This window comes from Danio rerio, chromosome 21 (assembly GCF_052040795.2).
Source record: "Danio rerio strain M-AB ecotype USA chromosome 21, GRCz13ab, whole genome shotgun sequence".
NCBI classification, from domain to species: domain Eukaryota; kingdom Metazoa; phylum Chordata; class Actinopteri; order Cypriniformes; family Danionidae; genus Danio; species Danio rerio.
The window spans coordinates 14,655,531-14,671,227 of record NC_141041.1 but is presented as its reverse complement, the minus strand read 5'-3'; the positions used below and the strand labels follow the sequence as shown (position 1 = coordinate 14,671,227).

The following is a 15,697-nucleotide window of genomic DNA, read 5'->3' as shown; positions in this document are numbered from 1 at the left end:
CCACTCGTGTCAGTTTGCAAATTGATTGATTTACATTTCAGTGCATTAGTGTGGTTTGTCAATGTACTGTAGCAATATATGTAACTCTGCTAAATGTTAACGTTGAGAACTTTTTACTGATTTGTTATATATTTATGCTATTTATTTGGTCTCTGTGCTGGACGGTAATGGCTGTTTGTGCTAAGCTTGATTTCTGTTGACTTATGAAAGAATTTGTATTTTTTGTACACAAAGCTTTGGCAATGTCTGAGTTTACTTTGTATTGCATTTAATTAGCATCAATGTGATCTGCTAGTAACACTTCACAATAAGAGTCCTTTTATTACCGTTAAGTGGAATTAATTAATTACTCTTTTATTTATTTATTTTTATTTTTAATAATAGTTTAAAATATTTTTTAATATTTAATATATATATATATATATATATATATATATATATATATATATATATATATATATATATATATAATTTATTATTTAATAATTTATTTATATTTTTTATTAATTTATTTTTTGATTCTGCTTTTATATTTTATTTATCTTAATAGAATGTTTTTAATTATTTAAAAATTTGTACAAAAATTATTATAGTCACTTAAATTATTTTATTTTAATAAAAACAGGTTTAATTTAATTAGAAAAATATGCAGTTTCATATTAACATAAGGTTGCACTGATTGCCATTAATGACATTATTTCAGCCATATTTTGACATTTTTTCACAAAAATTATTTGTAACTTGCATTTAATGCACTTTTGCACATTTAATTTGATGCAGACGTCATTAATATTAATCACTCAATGTCAACTGAACAATTGGAACCTTATTATAAAGTGTTACTAATTTCACTTTATGCCATCTAGCATCTATTTGATGTAAACAGAAATGGTTTCTAGAAGGCTCACAAGAACAACTCCAGCCCACTCCAAACCATGACACAAACTCGAACCCCTAATCCCAAAGATTTGGTGGTAGAGACTGATTGATTCTAAACCAGCTAACCAACAGAACCTGCATATGTGTAAACTGGCATTATTTGTCAACCTTGTTTGACAGGCGTAAATGAGAAGTTTCAGCCATGATCAGAAGATTGCCTCAGCTTTAACAGTGTTTAGCCATTTAATGTATTCCCTTTGTTGTTGGGCCTAAACTAATTATGTGTAAAAAATGTATTAAAGGAGCGGTGCTGTAATTTTTTTAGATAAATGATTTATTTATTCAAACATACAAGGTATTTTTATGAGACTTTATGGACAGCAGTGTGTTGGCGTTTGTTTTATTCTCTATTTAAGTAGCCTTTATTAGGCAATATGGTTGAGATTGTCTGTAATAACTGTTAGCATTTTCATTCTTCCTGGAAAAGTCCCTACTGCAAAAAATGTATTTCTTCTTCAGTATTTCTGTATATCTAAAGATTTTAGATGATAAATATTGGTAGTTACATATATAATACAATATTGGTAAAAAAAATTATAAAAAATCGTAATATTCAAAACTTTTGGCTACAGTCACTAATCTGTGAAAAAATATTACAAAAAACAAAAATAATTTAGCATTTTTATGCATAAAAATATTTGCCTTTTATATAAGAAACAGTAATCTTACCTTCTCATTAAATTTATTTGTTTATTTATCTATTACATCACTGGGATATTTGTTTTTCTCATTGTTTACCTTTATAAGTCATCGTCCCGATAGTGGGAAGTTTAAGTTTACTTCACTAAATTGCAATTAAATCCAAATCTAATCATGATAAACTCTGTCAATTTGGAAGGGTCTAACTCCTCTGAATACATATTGTACTGTTGTTTTCACTTTAGCTAAAATCCAACAAGTGTCTTCTTTAAAATGAGACCAAGCTTAAATCTATGCACCAAAGCGCTGCAGATTGGCAATCAGTTAAGTTGAATGTTATTTTCTATGTTCAAAACGTGGAAGGAGTTAAAGCATAAAGTCACTTAATTATTTCATCTCTCAAGTAATCTTGATTCTTAAGCAAATGTATCTTGATTTAAGAATGTTCGGACAGTTGTACCGTAAAAGATACAGCAACACTAAGGAAGAAAATACTTTTTTTGCAGTGCAGTGCTTTTCTGAGCCCTACTTAAAGGCTGTTTTTAATGCATCTACCTATAGTAGGTTACCTGATCATCCACTAGCTGAACTTTGAACTCTTCAATACAACATTTATACTCCTCAATCTTGCATTGGTCAACTCCAATCAGCAAATCAAGCTGGTGCTTTCTATCAGAGCACAAAAAAAATAAAAAGAAAATCATTGTATATAAGGTACTTGTTTAAATTTCATGAATATATTTTAACCACTCATAATCATTCACTACTGTACGCTTAGTAATGCAGTTAAATGGTTCTCCAGTCAACGATGTAACGGGATTCATTCAGCCAAGGCTCATTGAAAATATATGTCTCAACCTATGTTTTGCGATGTGTAAAATACGTTGCTACCTGTACGTTTCGTTGCACATTTCAGATGGCAAATGCACTAGGAGCACTGTGTATAATTTTAGGAATCTGAAAAATGTTACTTAAGGTATGTTTTTTTTTGTACTATGTGTTGTACTGTAAGAAGGTGGGGCTTGTAGTACAGCTCACCTAGGCTGTATCCAAAATCCAAAATCGCTTACGTACTGCATTTGAATTTACTACTCGACCGTTAGAAAAGTATGTTCTATACAATATAAATGTGAGTAGTATGACTGGAACTTGCATGTACTACAATAGCCATTTTGTCATGGTCAGTTGCGTCAACTTCTATTCATGAAGTCTCTCGCTGTGTATCATGGGATGGTGTATCGTCCATCACATGCGCACTTCAGAATCTCGGCAGAAGTAGTAGGTCATCCGGGTGCTTATCGAATACTGTTTTTTAAATTCTATGAATTCAACTCTCATACTAATTTTAGCATAATATATGGTATGGACGTATGCGATTTCAGATTTAGCCTTAAGACTGATTCATACATCTTAGTCAAGTGATCGCCATGACCCACGGCGACTGCCTTGCGTGTAGTCTTGCATTCATACTTCTGCATGCTGTTTGTGTTGCTATGCAACAACACGTAATAACAACGCGCAATGACAACGCTAGCTGGCAGCAGGCTTTTATGTGCCTCTGTGTCGAGATTCTTCGTGGGTGTTTCATTTTTTCTGAACACTACCTTAATGTACAAGTAGCTAAAACTCTCAACAACTTTAATAATAAGGTAAAAACAAAACAAAAGTTTCCATCAGGAGCTCTTTCAAGAGACTCGACACTTGTAAACAAACACTCCAACAGGCTCACAGCTCTTAGCACCACCCACCCTTGTCACCACTACCAAGCCGACCAATCACAGAGCTTGCACTAAGTGTAACTGCGACGTGTAATTACATTTTTGGGGATGTGCGCGTCAACATCGACATCAGCCTTGACAAGGGCTATGTGAAGTATAAATCAGCCTTTAGACTAGCGAACCACTGACCTAAACCCAACCAATAGTGTTTTCAAAAGCAAACATAAATGTTTAACCTTGATTTTACTTTGCTTTTATCTGTTTTGCGGAACCATGCTTCACCGTACCCAAACCCTAGCTCTGGTTCATAAGTGCAAAACTGCACAAAGTAAGTTCCCAAGCAAACTGACCATGCTAGAAAAGTTGTCTATATGGAGGTAGATAGGTGACTTTAAGTTATATGATTACAAATCATAGACACTGTTAACTTGTTCTATGTTTTTTTTTTTTTTTTTGGTGTTGTGCAAAGAACTGCATGAAAATAATCATTTATTCGTCGATAATATGTGCATGTATATATCATTAGTGTGAAAAGGACCATCATATTACCCCATAGCGTTTATTTTATCTAAAAACGGTTGCGTTTTCACGTAGGCTGAAGCACATATTTTCAACGAGCCGGTGTTGATTCATTTCTAGTGGCCGCAGTTACAGGCCGGCTTCTCAATTCACGAACCACTCAAAACACCCTTGAGTAGCATTAATATCACACAATCTCTTCATAGACTTTCATCTCCACACATTTTGTCTCCCTTTCTGCTCATCATCTTGAGCGGGAAAACTAGCATGAGCGCAGGTGCGCCAGAGCTCATTAGCTTTATGAGAGACTTGATGGATAGTTTTCTTTGCAGAGCATTACACTCCAACCCTCTTCGCATCATATGAGATTGTGTTTTATAATTGAAGAGTATGAATATTCAACAACAAACATATCCATTATGGTCTGTTATTGAGTAAAGAATAAGAATGAACATGTCCACTCGAGAGGCGTGTGAAGTGTGTGTACCATTGAGGAGAATAGATTTTTTTTTTAACTCTCCCATGAATAATGATGGCGTCATTGTTTTTATGAGTATGTGTTGTAGATATGACTTGCATAACAGATATATCTGGTGTTGATTATGTCATTTGAGATATCTACATCTGCGGATTTGTGTCTTGTGCATTTCATTGTGTAACTGAATGGTTGTGCTGGAGGTTGAACTTGTGTGCGGTCGCTGGACCCGCGGCATCTTAAATACCAGATAATTCCAACATGCTGGCGCCGAATGGGTGCAAAGTGTTTCTAATGCTTTTCTTTATTTTAATAAAATGTTGTTTCGGTCATGCTTTTTGGCCCTATCATCTGTACTTTAACTTTCTTTTTGCTTCATCTGTAACTTGATATGTCAAAAAAACTTTTAAAATAAGGGGAAATTAAAGGTGCCATAGAGTATAATGGAGTTCAGTACATGGAAATGACACACTATGAGCCTCAAACACCATTGTTTCCTTGTTCTCATGTAAATTCCTAGAAGGTAGGATTTTATGTGGGACTCTTATTTTGAAAACAGCAAAAGCGGGAAGACTAAAAAAAAGAGCATTTTTACTGCTCCATGTTAACTGCTCATCAGAATGCAAAATGCAGGATATACGGATTGTAAATGTATTCAGTGCCACCCAAAAGTGGCATACGGTTTCAAACGTGTATCAGGGCTCGAAATTAACCTTTTTGCTTGGTAGCACCGGTGCTCCTAACTTGAAAAATTTAGGCCAAATTTAGGCCAACAGCCAACAGCACCTACCAATTATAAGCACCGTGTTTTATACAAACAGATTTATTGCATTTGAAATCAACACTAATCAAACTAATATGTATATATATATATGCATGTGTGAGGAAAATATGTCTCTACGAAATCCCGTTATCAGAAGAAAATAGATTTTTATAACAAAACTGAGTGACCAAAGCATACATGGAGCGCTCACCGGCCCTGCACGCACTGCTTGACATGAATGAATCTGTTAACGGTATAACTGTGCTGTTCTCACGGGTGCTGTCTGATATTGCACTGATGCTTTTGACATATACTGTACCTTTTTATATGCATACATCAGCGCAAGCCCATTTGCGAAGGTATGCGTGGTGTTAAAGTTTACATATAGCTACCACTTGCATATTGGACAGCATTTGGCGATTAAATGAAGGATTAAAAAGAACCTCTTGTGCTAGATTTGGCAAACACAGTTACCTGAAAATTTTATCCCACAGACTTTTTATAGCAGACTTGAAGCAAATGCAAGTCTTTTATCCACTCTTCGAAAAGTGTAGAGGGTGGATTATTATTCACCACATGATCACTAATCAGATGTGTCATTATTTGTAACTTTAGATGGTTTCTAAAACAAAATCTGTCAGTTATTTTCATTCTCATTTTCAGCGCTTTACATTTTCGCTGTAGTAGCTCTCCCTGTTATCCCAAGCCAGAAGGCATTGACTGAGTGATTGACAACTGATATTAACCAATCCATTCGCGCTCAGTTCTAGAGCAGTGGGCCAATAAGAAGAGCGTGAAGGCTTTGTTTACTGCAGCTAGTTGACATGACAATTGTTTTAAACCATTCCTGAGCGCTGTGTTTCGTGTTTCAAATGCAAAGATGCATTTTGCGTATATGCCTCCTAAATCTGTGCATATAGTGAACATTTTGCAGTAAAAACTGGTCGCACACAACAATTTTATGCACTCACACAAATGCTTCCAAATATATTTTGAGGTCGCATAGATAAAATTTTGCGTGCATATGCGACCAAAATGGGTGCAATTTCGAGCCTTGTGTATAGTTACATTGAGTAAACCGTGGTGAGTTCGGTGAACCGATAACCTTCACGGCCAATCACAGTAATTTCTGTTGAGCACATGAACACAATGGCAAATCAGGGCAGTTTAAGAATGTGTTCAACAGCGCTCAAATGTTCGCAGGAAATGGACATTTTTACATTTTCTGTACTGATTGGTATCGAATTCCAGTATCATGACAACCCTACATGTTTGTAATGAGGCAACAAACACTTGTAAATGGCAGAGTATGTGTTTATTTTGAATTTATTGAGGATTTTGTTGAGGATTTAGCCTGTATTTCTTCTGCAACACAACTTGCTTTACCTAATTTGTTAAAATAGTTTTTGACAAATGTAATATTTTGTTTGTGTATTTTAGAGTACATCACACTCTCTGTGAATGTGTGTAAGAGAGCAGCGTCATTAATATTCATGACCATTCCAAAAATGGTCAAAACTGAGATTTTTATTTTTGGGGTAATTTCTGTGGTTATAAATAAGTATATAAAACTCTTTCAGGAGATTTTTTTAACTTGCCAAAGTCCACATTATGTAGCTATCAGAGAACACCTTTTTTTTCGATCACTGCACTTATGGCACCCATTAAGGCCATTATTAGGTACAGTACCATTACCAGGGTATTAGAACTAAATCTAAAATCTAATGGCAACCTTTTGCAGATGCAAATGCACAATCAAGTCTCAAATTTGATTTAAAGTTGGCATGAAATAAAATGTCAGCCTTATTTATATACAGTTGAAGAAGAATAATTAGCCCCTCTGTTTTTTATATATTTTCCAAATGATGTTTAACAGAGCAACACATTTTTTTCTGAGTATTTCCTATAATATTTTTTTCTGCTGGAGAAACTCTTATTTGTTTTATTTCGGCTATAATAAAAGCAGTTTTTAATTTTTAAAAAACATTTTAAGGTCAAAATTATTAGCCCCCTTAAACAATATTTTTTTCACTTGTCTATAGAACAAACCATCGTTATACAATGATTTGCCTTATTACCCTAACCTGCCTAGTTAACCTAATTGACCTAGTTAAGCCTTTAAAATGCATGTTAAGCTGAATACTAGTATCTCAAACAACATACTGTAAAATATTATGTACTGCCATCATGGCAAAGATAAAAGAAATCAGTTATTAGAAATTAATTATTAAAATTATATGTTTAGAAAAGTTTATTAATATATATTGGTGTATATCTTTTAGCTCTGACTTGATCTGTGAAATTTGTAAGTGAACTTTATATAAAATTAAGTAAAAAAGTTATCAAATATGATACAAAATCTGCTCTGTGACTTGAAAAGTACCTAATTGCTCTTGTGAAGGCCATCTGGCCAGGCGATGTGCGAGCGGACAGGAGCAGTCGTGATCTGCTGACCTTGCTGAGCTCAAGGCTGTGGAGAGACACTGATGGCCTGTCAGAGCCGCACATTTATCACATATACTGTTGGTCTGATGCCTTTCCTGACTGCTGACCACAGGAGTCTGGATCAGTGAACTCTCCCTCTTTATTGCTTTATTCATTCACATATAAGCGAGCACCTGTGGTTTAACATAGATCAAAACACTGATTAAATATTTAGCTTGGTGCTATTATGTAAGCCAACACATGGTAGACTCATTATTTCTAATGAGGCTTGACTCTTGAGTGTTGAGCTTCAAAACAGAAACAGCCATATTAATTAATTCTTGTAAATAATTATGTATGTCCACAGAGTTTAAGAAAGGCAATGTTCAAGTCATTTAATCGGATTTCTTTACTACATATAAGCAATTTTTTATATTTATTAATATATATATATATATATATATATATATATATATATATATATATATATATATATATATGCAAATTTTTTTACATTGACCAATTGTTGTTGCTGTGAATATTATAAAAAAAAACACCGCGGTTTTTAAAAATATGCTTTAATATCTAACTTCTTTTGTTGTTGCCCCTACTGAAAAAAACAGCTTAAACCAGCCTAGGCTGGTTGGCTGGTTTTAGAGTGGTTTTGGCCATTTCCAGGTTGGTGTCCAGCCATTTCCAGCCTGGAAATGGCCAAAACTCCTCTAAACCAGAGTGGTCAACCAGCTAAAAGCAGCCTAGGCTTTTTTTTTAGTAGGGTGAAGTCCTCAAAATGACAGACCACCTCTACAAAGGCAAAAGCAAATGGTCAGATTTTGATTGAAGATAGCCAAGTTAATCTTTTTTTCAGTAGATTAACTTGCACAGCTTAATAGTTCACCTAAAGAATAACAATGTGCGCTAACAAAATAAACATTGTACATTTCGATTTCACATGGACATTAAAGGGATAGTACACCAAAATATTTGAAATTGTTATTTTAATTTATTCACCTTCAGAATTTTTTTTTGAAGAAAGCTGAAAACCTGTGACCATTGACATCCATTGTACGAAAACCAAATAAAGGCTACTATGGAAGTCAATGGTTTTCTTCAAAATATTTTCTTTTGTGTTCAACAGGAGAAAGTAACTTAAACAGGTTTGAAACGAGTAAAGGGTGAGTCAGTAAACGACGACTTTGGGGTGAACTGTCTCTTTAAGCGTTTTAATTGTGTTTCTTGGTGAATCACGATAAAATGCTAATCAACCCTTATCGTCACTTTGGTTTGTTTGTATGTGCTTTTTACTCTCAAAGTGAGCAATAGGTTCCTGGAGTCTTATGAAACAAAATACACAGTCTGTGCAAGAAACTGAACATCATTTATTACCTCATTATAAAATTATTAGGCTCGTTCAGAAAGTGGCAACCGACCTCCACATGAAGACAAACATTACAGCCTGTTTGGCTTTTTACCTTATGAATATTTTGATGCTAAAATAAACAACTGCAATAGCATACAAATGACTAGCTTTTAGCGCAAGCCTAATAGACCTTATGTCTATATATAGATAAGTCTGGAGTGACAGATAGCCAAGGTCTCTGCAGTGTGATAAAAGTTTACCTGACTGAACGTTTAAGTGGCGCGGTTATGTGAGAGCACATATATGACTATCCTTGAAAAAGATGATGCAGTGACTGTCCTCCGCAGACAACATCAATCCATACAGCAATATATGCCGAGAAACCTTCGGCTGTGACAGCACTGGTAAGATATGTTTTCTCGTCCATCATCCACTGACCTAGATGAGATGGTCCTTTGTATAATGTTTGTCTTGTAGGTCTAAAACGCTGCTCTGGTCAGTCTGATGGCTGAAAGTTTGACTGTACCGCCATCTAGAGGACAGGATCAGAATGACACGCTTTACGGTATTCATTCATTCATTTTCTTTTCGGCTTAGTCCCTTTAATAATTTGGGGTCGCCACAGCGGAATGAACCCCCAACTTATCCAGTCTATATTTTACACAGTGGATGCCCTTCCAGCTGCAACCCATCACTGAGAAATACTGTAGCCTATTTTTTTGGTTTGATTATCGTGTGAACAATTTTTTTAAAAAAAGGAGAGGTTAAAATTTAGAAACATTAAATATTTGTGATAATTTACCAACTTTGAGTTCTCATAGACCTTGATAAGACTGATGATAAGTTTTGACGTTTCACGTTTATGACATGGGTCAAAGATTAAAAGGAGCATCAGAGCAAGTGTAATACAGATTTTACATTTTATATTAATGTTATTATTAAAAATCGCCTTATGAACAAAACATGTTTATTGTAGTTAAACCACTGTAAACAAAATAAAATCTATATAATTTGTTACAATAACTTTTCCTATTTTGTAGTAAAATGATGATTATTCAAATGGTAATAAATCTGCCTAAAATCTTCTACATTTGCTATAATCAAACCATGGTTATATATTGGCTTTCTTACCATATTTTACACAATTTACTTAAAGTCTATTTACTGTAACAATACTAGCTTATATGGCAAATACCTCATCAGGCATTTAGAGCAATTTGATTCAATATTTTATTGTATTGCTGCCCCAAAAGATGATTTCACTTATGTTTTGACATTTTTATTTTATTTTTACAAAACATATTTTAAAGTGGGGGTGGTGGGGGGTGTCAAGGGCTGAAGGGGCACTTTTTTATTCATATGGGGTCATTGTTATTTATTTATTTTCTTCAAAGATAAAAGGGCAGAAAAGGTTGAGTCCTACCTGTGCACGTGCCTGTATAAACCAAGCGGCAGCCTCCCGCTCTCCTCGTGAAGCAAGCATGGAAGTAACTGAAGATGCAATTCATTGAAATTCTGCTAGTGCTGGCTCCATGATAGAGCAGATTTATATTGTACACACTATTAAAACGGCCAACTTTACAGCAGAAAAAAGGTGTTTACAGTCTGGTACAAAGAACAGTTTTGGTTCATATAGTTAATATTACCCTTCATGACAACTGTGAGGGGAGTGAATGTTTTTATAACTTATCTGTTTTGTTTTTATTGAGTTTTATTAATTCTGCATAATTAAGGGCGTGGCCACTTAATTTAGTTAGGTCTCACTGATCGCCCTCACTTCACCTCAGCTGATTCCGGCTGATTAACCGCTGAACTCGGCATATACTTCATATTTTTGTTTTGTTTTATGTGGCTTCACACAGTCAGTTGCTTTTTGGTGTTGTTTCTTACAATTATCAGCTTATATGGCATGCTGTGTGCACTTAATTGTGCTCACAAACCATTCACATGGCCTTCATTTCCCAGGTGAGTGAAATTATATAGTTATATCCCATCTCTATAAATGCATTTGAATTGTTTTATTTAAGATCCAGAATCTGACATTGATTAGCTGTAGGCTACACAACAGTCATCTGAAGTGTTGTCATACAGTTTTATGTCTGGATTTCATAAATAGCCTTGCATTTTGTTAGCACAGACTATATTTGAAGTGTTTGGAAGTAATTTGCGTTTTCCTCCTGTAGAAAAACATCATAAAAACAATGCTTAGTGGCTCAACAATCTATTACAACAGTTTTTAAAAGCCTAAACATTTTATTGATATAGTTCAATACCAAACACAGAACACAAACGAGTCACATGTAATAAAGATTTAAGCGTTTCTCCCAAAGAAAAGCCTGTCTAAGCAAAATGCTAGCAGTCGTTTGTAGCTCAGCTCACACTCCGCCTCTTTGCCCTTGTTTGGTATCACCAGGTTGGTGTGATGACGCGCGAACAAAACGGCGACGGTTCACAATGCCTACTTGTAGCCTTTTTTGCGTTCTTTAGAAACCTAAGGCTGATTTCACAGATACTACATCCATATCTTTTACAGTCTATGGCAGGGGTCACCAATCTCGTTCCTGGAGGTCCAGTGCCCTGCAGAGTTTAGCTCCAACTTGCCTCAACACACCTGCCAGGGTGTTTCAAGTGTGCCTAGTAAGACCTTGATTAGCTTGTTCAGGTGTGTTGGATTAGGGATGGAGCTAAAATCTGCACGACACCGGACCTCCAGGAACAAGTTTGGTGATCCCTGGTCTGAGGTATAAACCCATAAGAAAAATTAGTCATTGTAGTAAACTTGTTGATTACCATCTTTATAATCAATTTCTTCTTCTTTTTTTTCCTAAAAATACCATGATTAAACTTTGGTTACTAAAGATTACATTTCTAAGGGTTAAATCCCTCATCATTATCACGGAGTTAATAGTTTTTAAGATACTTGTGAGATGATTTTTTTGCGAGGGCACATTGTTATTCTTTAGGTGATCAATTAATCTGTGCAAGTAATACACTGGAAAAAAGTTTGTTTTGGTAATCTTTGATTCAAGTCTGGCTTCTGCGGTTGGAGTGACAATGACGTCTGATGCTTCAGCTGCTATCTTAGCCACATTCCTTTTATCATTAATTTACTATGAAGTAATGATATGCAAAAATAAACCCCGCCCCCTACTCAATATTTCTCTTTCAGTTGAAAGTACATCAACATACTGATATACTATAACATGCTCATCAACTTCAGTTTTGTTTCACAAGCTACCCTTTCCTCCTCCAGTTTAGCTTATTTCTTTATTTGTATTAGAGAGCTGAATTGAACACATTGGAAGAAAACCTCTGGAAACAACAAAACACACTCTTGCACCTGCGTTTGTGGAGAGCTGATGATAATCCTTCTTGTGGTGTGTTTCTGCACCTGGTCTCTGAGAAAACAATTAAATATGGTGTCTGGATACAAACCTCTTCTGAGATCAGCAACTCTTGCTTGCTGACTCCATGATCGTGTACCGCTGGGTTCAACACCCATATGGACCCTAAAAAAACAGCTTTGTTGCCATTTCTTGCCATTAAAGCATAGTCTGATGTGCCATTTCCAAGAACCACCCAATTTTTTTCTGAAAGCTCTTTACAGCATTGTTTCACAGACAGTGTAAGACACTATCTACATTAGCAAGCATGGCTGAATCAACAGAATACTGACACTTTCAATTTAGTGTATGAACTCCACTCTGAATCAGGTTGTGCAATTTCAGATGGTTCACCTTTCTATGTATATAGATAGTGTGTAACAGAAGGCCATTACTCTTTCTGCCGGAAACATGCTGACCAGAGTGAACCAAATAAATTTGCTGACTCCTAAAACCCCACGTTCTTTACCTCTGAGCAACTTATACTTTGATTTGCGCAGTGCTTGTCACGGGCTGACCTGCGAGTATATGCTCTGATTCTTTGTACAGTTCAAGTCAGAATTATTAGCCCTCCTGAATTATTTCCCCCAATTTCAGTTTAAGTTTTTTTTTCAACACATTTCTATTCATAATAGTTTTAATAACTCATTTTTAATAACTGATTTATTTTATCTTTGCCATGATGACAGTAAATAATATTTCACTAGACATTTTTCAAGACACTATTCAACTTAAAGTGACATTTAAAGGCTTTACTAGGTTAAGTTAGGGTTATTAGGCAAATCTTTGTATAACAATGTTCTGTAGTCTATCTAAAAAATATTGCTTAAGGGGGGAAAAAATATTGACCTTAAAATGATTTAAAACTGCTTTTATTATAGCAAAATAAAACAAATAAGACTTTCTCCAGAAGAAAAAAAATATTATAGGAAATACTGTGAACAATTCTTTGCTTTGTTAAACATCATTTGGGAAATATAAAAAAAAGAGAAAATTCACAGGAGGGCTTATGACTTTGACTTGTATATATAACTCTGTATATAGACCCACTTAATGAAAAATGCACAAGAATGTCTTTTGTGTGGAAGTTGTGCATGTTTCTTCTAGTGATGATATCAGCTTAGGGAAGAGGGGAAAAATAAGTGAATAAAAGCTACTGACCTATCATGCATGCAGAACATTCAAGGTAAACTTGGGGAGTAATGCATTCAAAAAGTCATGTATAGTCTACAGTTTTTGCTTTAATGCACCAGTTTAAGGCATTCCTAATCAATCAGTAATATTTTGGTCTGTAAATATTGAGTAACAAATCTAAAAAAAAAATTAAAAAAAATTATTCAAAGGAGAAAACACACTGAGGGGCCGATCACACCAAACACACTTTTCCAATCTGAAAACCTGAGGCCCACAGCAATGCCTTTTTTGTTCACATTTTTACAGCAGTTTAACTTAGTGCATGAATTCATCCCTAACATAACAAAGGGGTGTCCAGAGTTTATTTTTGAGTTTTTATTTTTTATTTAAAGCATTTACCCAAAATGTCAAAATAAGATGCGTCACCAAAAATTATTCCACTAGCTGAAACAGGGAAAAAGTTACGGCCAAGTTAAGACTCAAAATCACCCCAGAGTGGATGAATACATCCCCAACAGTATATACAGATGAAGTCAGAATTATTAGAACAAAATATTAAGTTGTCACCACTAGGGGGAGCCTATTGAACACAAACAAAGGTGCAGTTTGTGGAATCATGGGAGTTGTAGTCCATATCCGACATGACTCGGACAGAAATCATCCTTATTTTAGATGAGCTAATGTTTCTTAACTTGTGGGTCACTTAACTATTTTCAGTGGGTCATTGTGTTCTTGTAATGCACAACTTTGATTCTAAAAGATGTGTTAAAGCTTTTATTCCTCTAAGCAAACACTGTTTATGTGCATGGACAACACGTTCTCCTGACACTTCATTCACTCTTTTGCCTGACTCCGCACACAGCCATGAGTTGTGAAGGGATTCAGAATTAACCTGGGGCCTCATGTATCAACGCTGTGTATGCACAAAAACTTTGCGTACGCCAGGTTTCACGCTCAGAATCGCTCACGTTTGGATTTACTAACAATGAACTGAACGTGGGAATGTGCGCAGCTTCACGGCAGCTTTCTGGCTGGCGTACGCACTTTTTTTGTGCGTGTCTGTTTTATTTCCATTGGCGACTCCTAGAGGCAGTTGTGTTAAATTGCTCTCTACAAAGTGTCTGAGCCTTGCAATGGCAGCTGTATAAGATGGGTTCATCTAGCAGGTATATAAGGTTTCCATACCATACAGTTGACCAGCTAAACATTAAAGCACAATTTGCAGCAGTCGCCTGTTTTCCCAATGTAATCTGAGCAATCTACCGCACGCACATTGCTATAAAGACACTATCTGAAGATGAATTTGCATGCGTGAATCAGAAATATTTCCATTCAATAAATGTGCAAATAAAATATGATGGTTATTGATATAAACTTATTGATGATTCCTTCTTGTCCTTCTCGTGATAAATAGTTGGCAAAATCTGATATGTAGCGGGGAAAAAAAGAAGAAAGAGTTCATCAGACGCTGGATTCGAGCCGAGTTCATGCTCGAACGTGTCAATTCATGATCACATGTCTTACGAACTGCGCCACTGAGACTGTTAAGAATCCTGCAACATTTTACAGATATTTTACACTATTTCTTTTTTTTAATGCACTCAGTGCGATATGTTCAGACCCAACTGTGTTAACCGCATCAGCTAAACTCTCCCACTCTATTTTTTTCTTTTGTTGTTAATTCCGGAGAACAAACTTGCAAATAACACCGCTTTTCTCCGGTCTACCTCCGAAAGTAGCACATACAATTCACATTCTGTTCAAAGTTTCTCTTTTTGCTTGCTTTTGACATTGCTTTTTCGTTGGGTTTTGCCATTAGCATAGTCATTAGCATATTCATACGGGGGAGGAGGCAGGGAGGGGTTTTGTGCTCGCGCATGTTGCGCTCAGTTTCACGTTCATTCGGATGTACAAAAGAATATGCGTGAGATTCGGCGTACGCAGTGTTTCATACATCTGAATTTTTATGTACGAAGACTTGCGTGGAAATCTTACTAAAACATTTACAGCTTTGTGCGTACGCAGAAAAAAATTCAGATGTATGAAACACTGCATACGCACATTTACAGCTTTGTGCGTACGCAATGTTTTAGTAAGATTTCCACGCAAGTCTTCGTACATGAGGCCCCTGGTGTTTGTTGTACTATTATTTGCAACAACATAGGGCAACTCCTGCAGGATTTTTTAATTTTTTTAAAAATATACTGAATGCATACTGATTGCATTTTTAGACATTTATTCAACATGTGTAGATGACAATTATTTTGATGGTTTCTTCTGTAAGCTTCATTTTTCCAAATCTTTTCCAAACTTGTTTTTTTTTAAGTTAAACAAATTTGAACT

General features: G+C 35.4%; 1 long non-coding RNA gene across 2 annotated transcripts in view; it reads right to left on the bottom strand.

The window, feature by feature from the left end:
- Positions 1–9,340, bottom strand: part of LOC141379820 (uncharacterized) — a 62,612-nt gene extending 53,272 nt beyond the window's left edge. For both annotated transcript variants that reach the window (XR_015520070.1, XR_015520069.1), the window contains exons 1-2: positions 9,098–9,340; positions 2,148–2,247 (exon numbers count right to left, since the gene is read on the bottom strand). This is a non-coding gene — a long non-coding RNA (uncharacterized LOC141379820). The remainder of the gene's footprint in view (positions 1–2,147; positions 2,248–9,097) is intronic.
- Between the last annotated feature and the right edge of the window lie 6,357 nt (positions 9,341–15,697).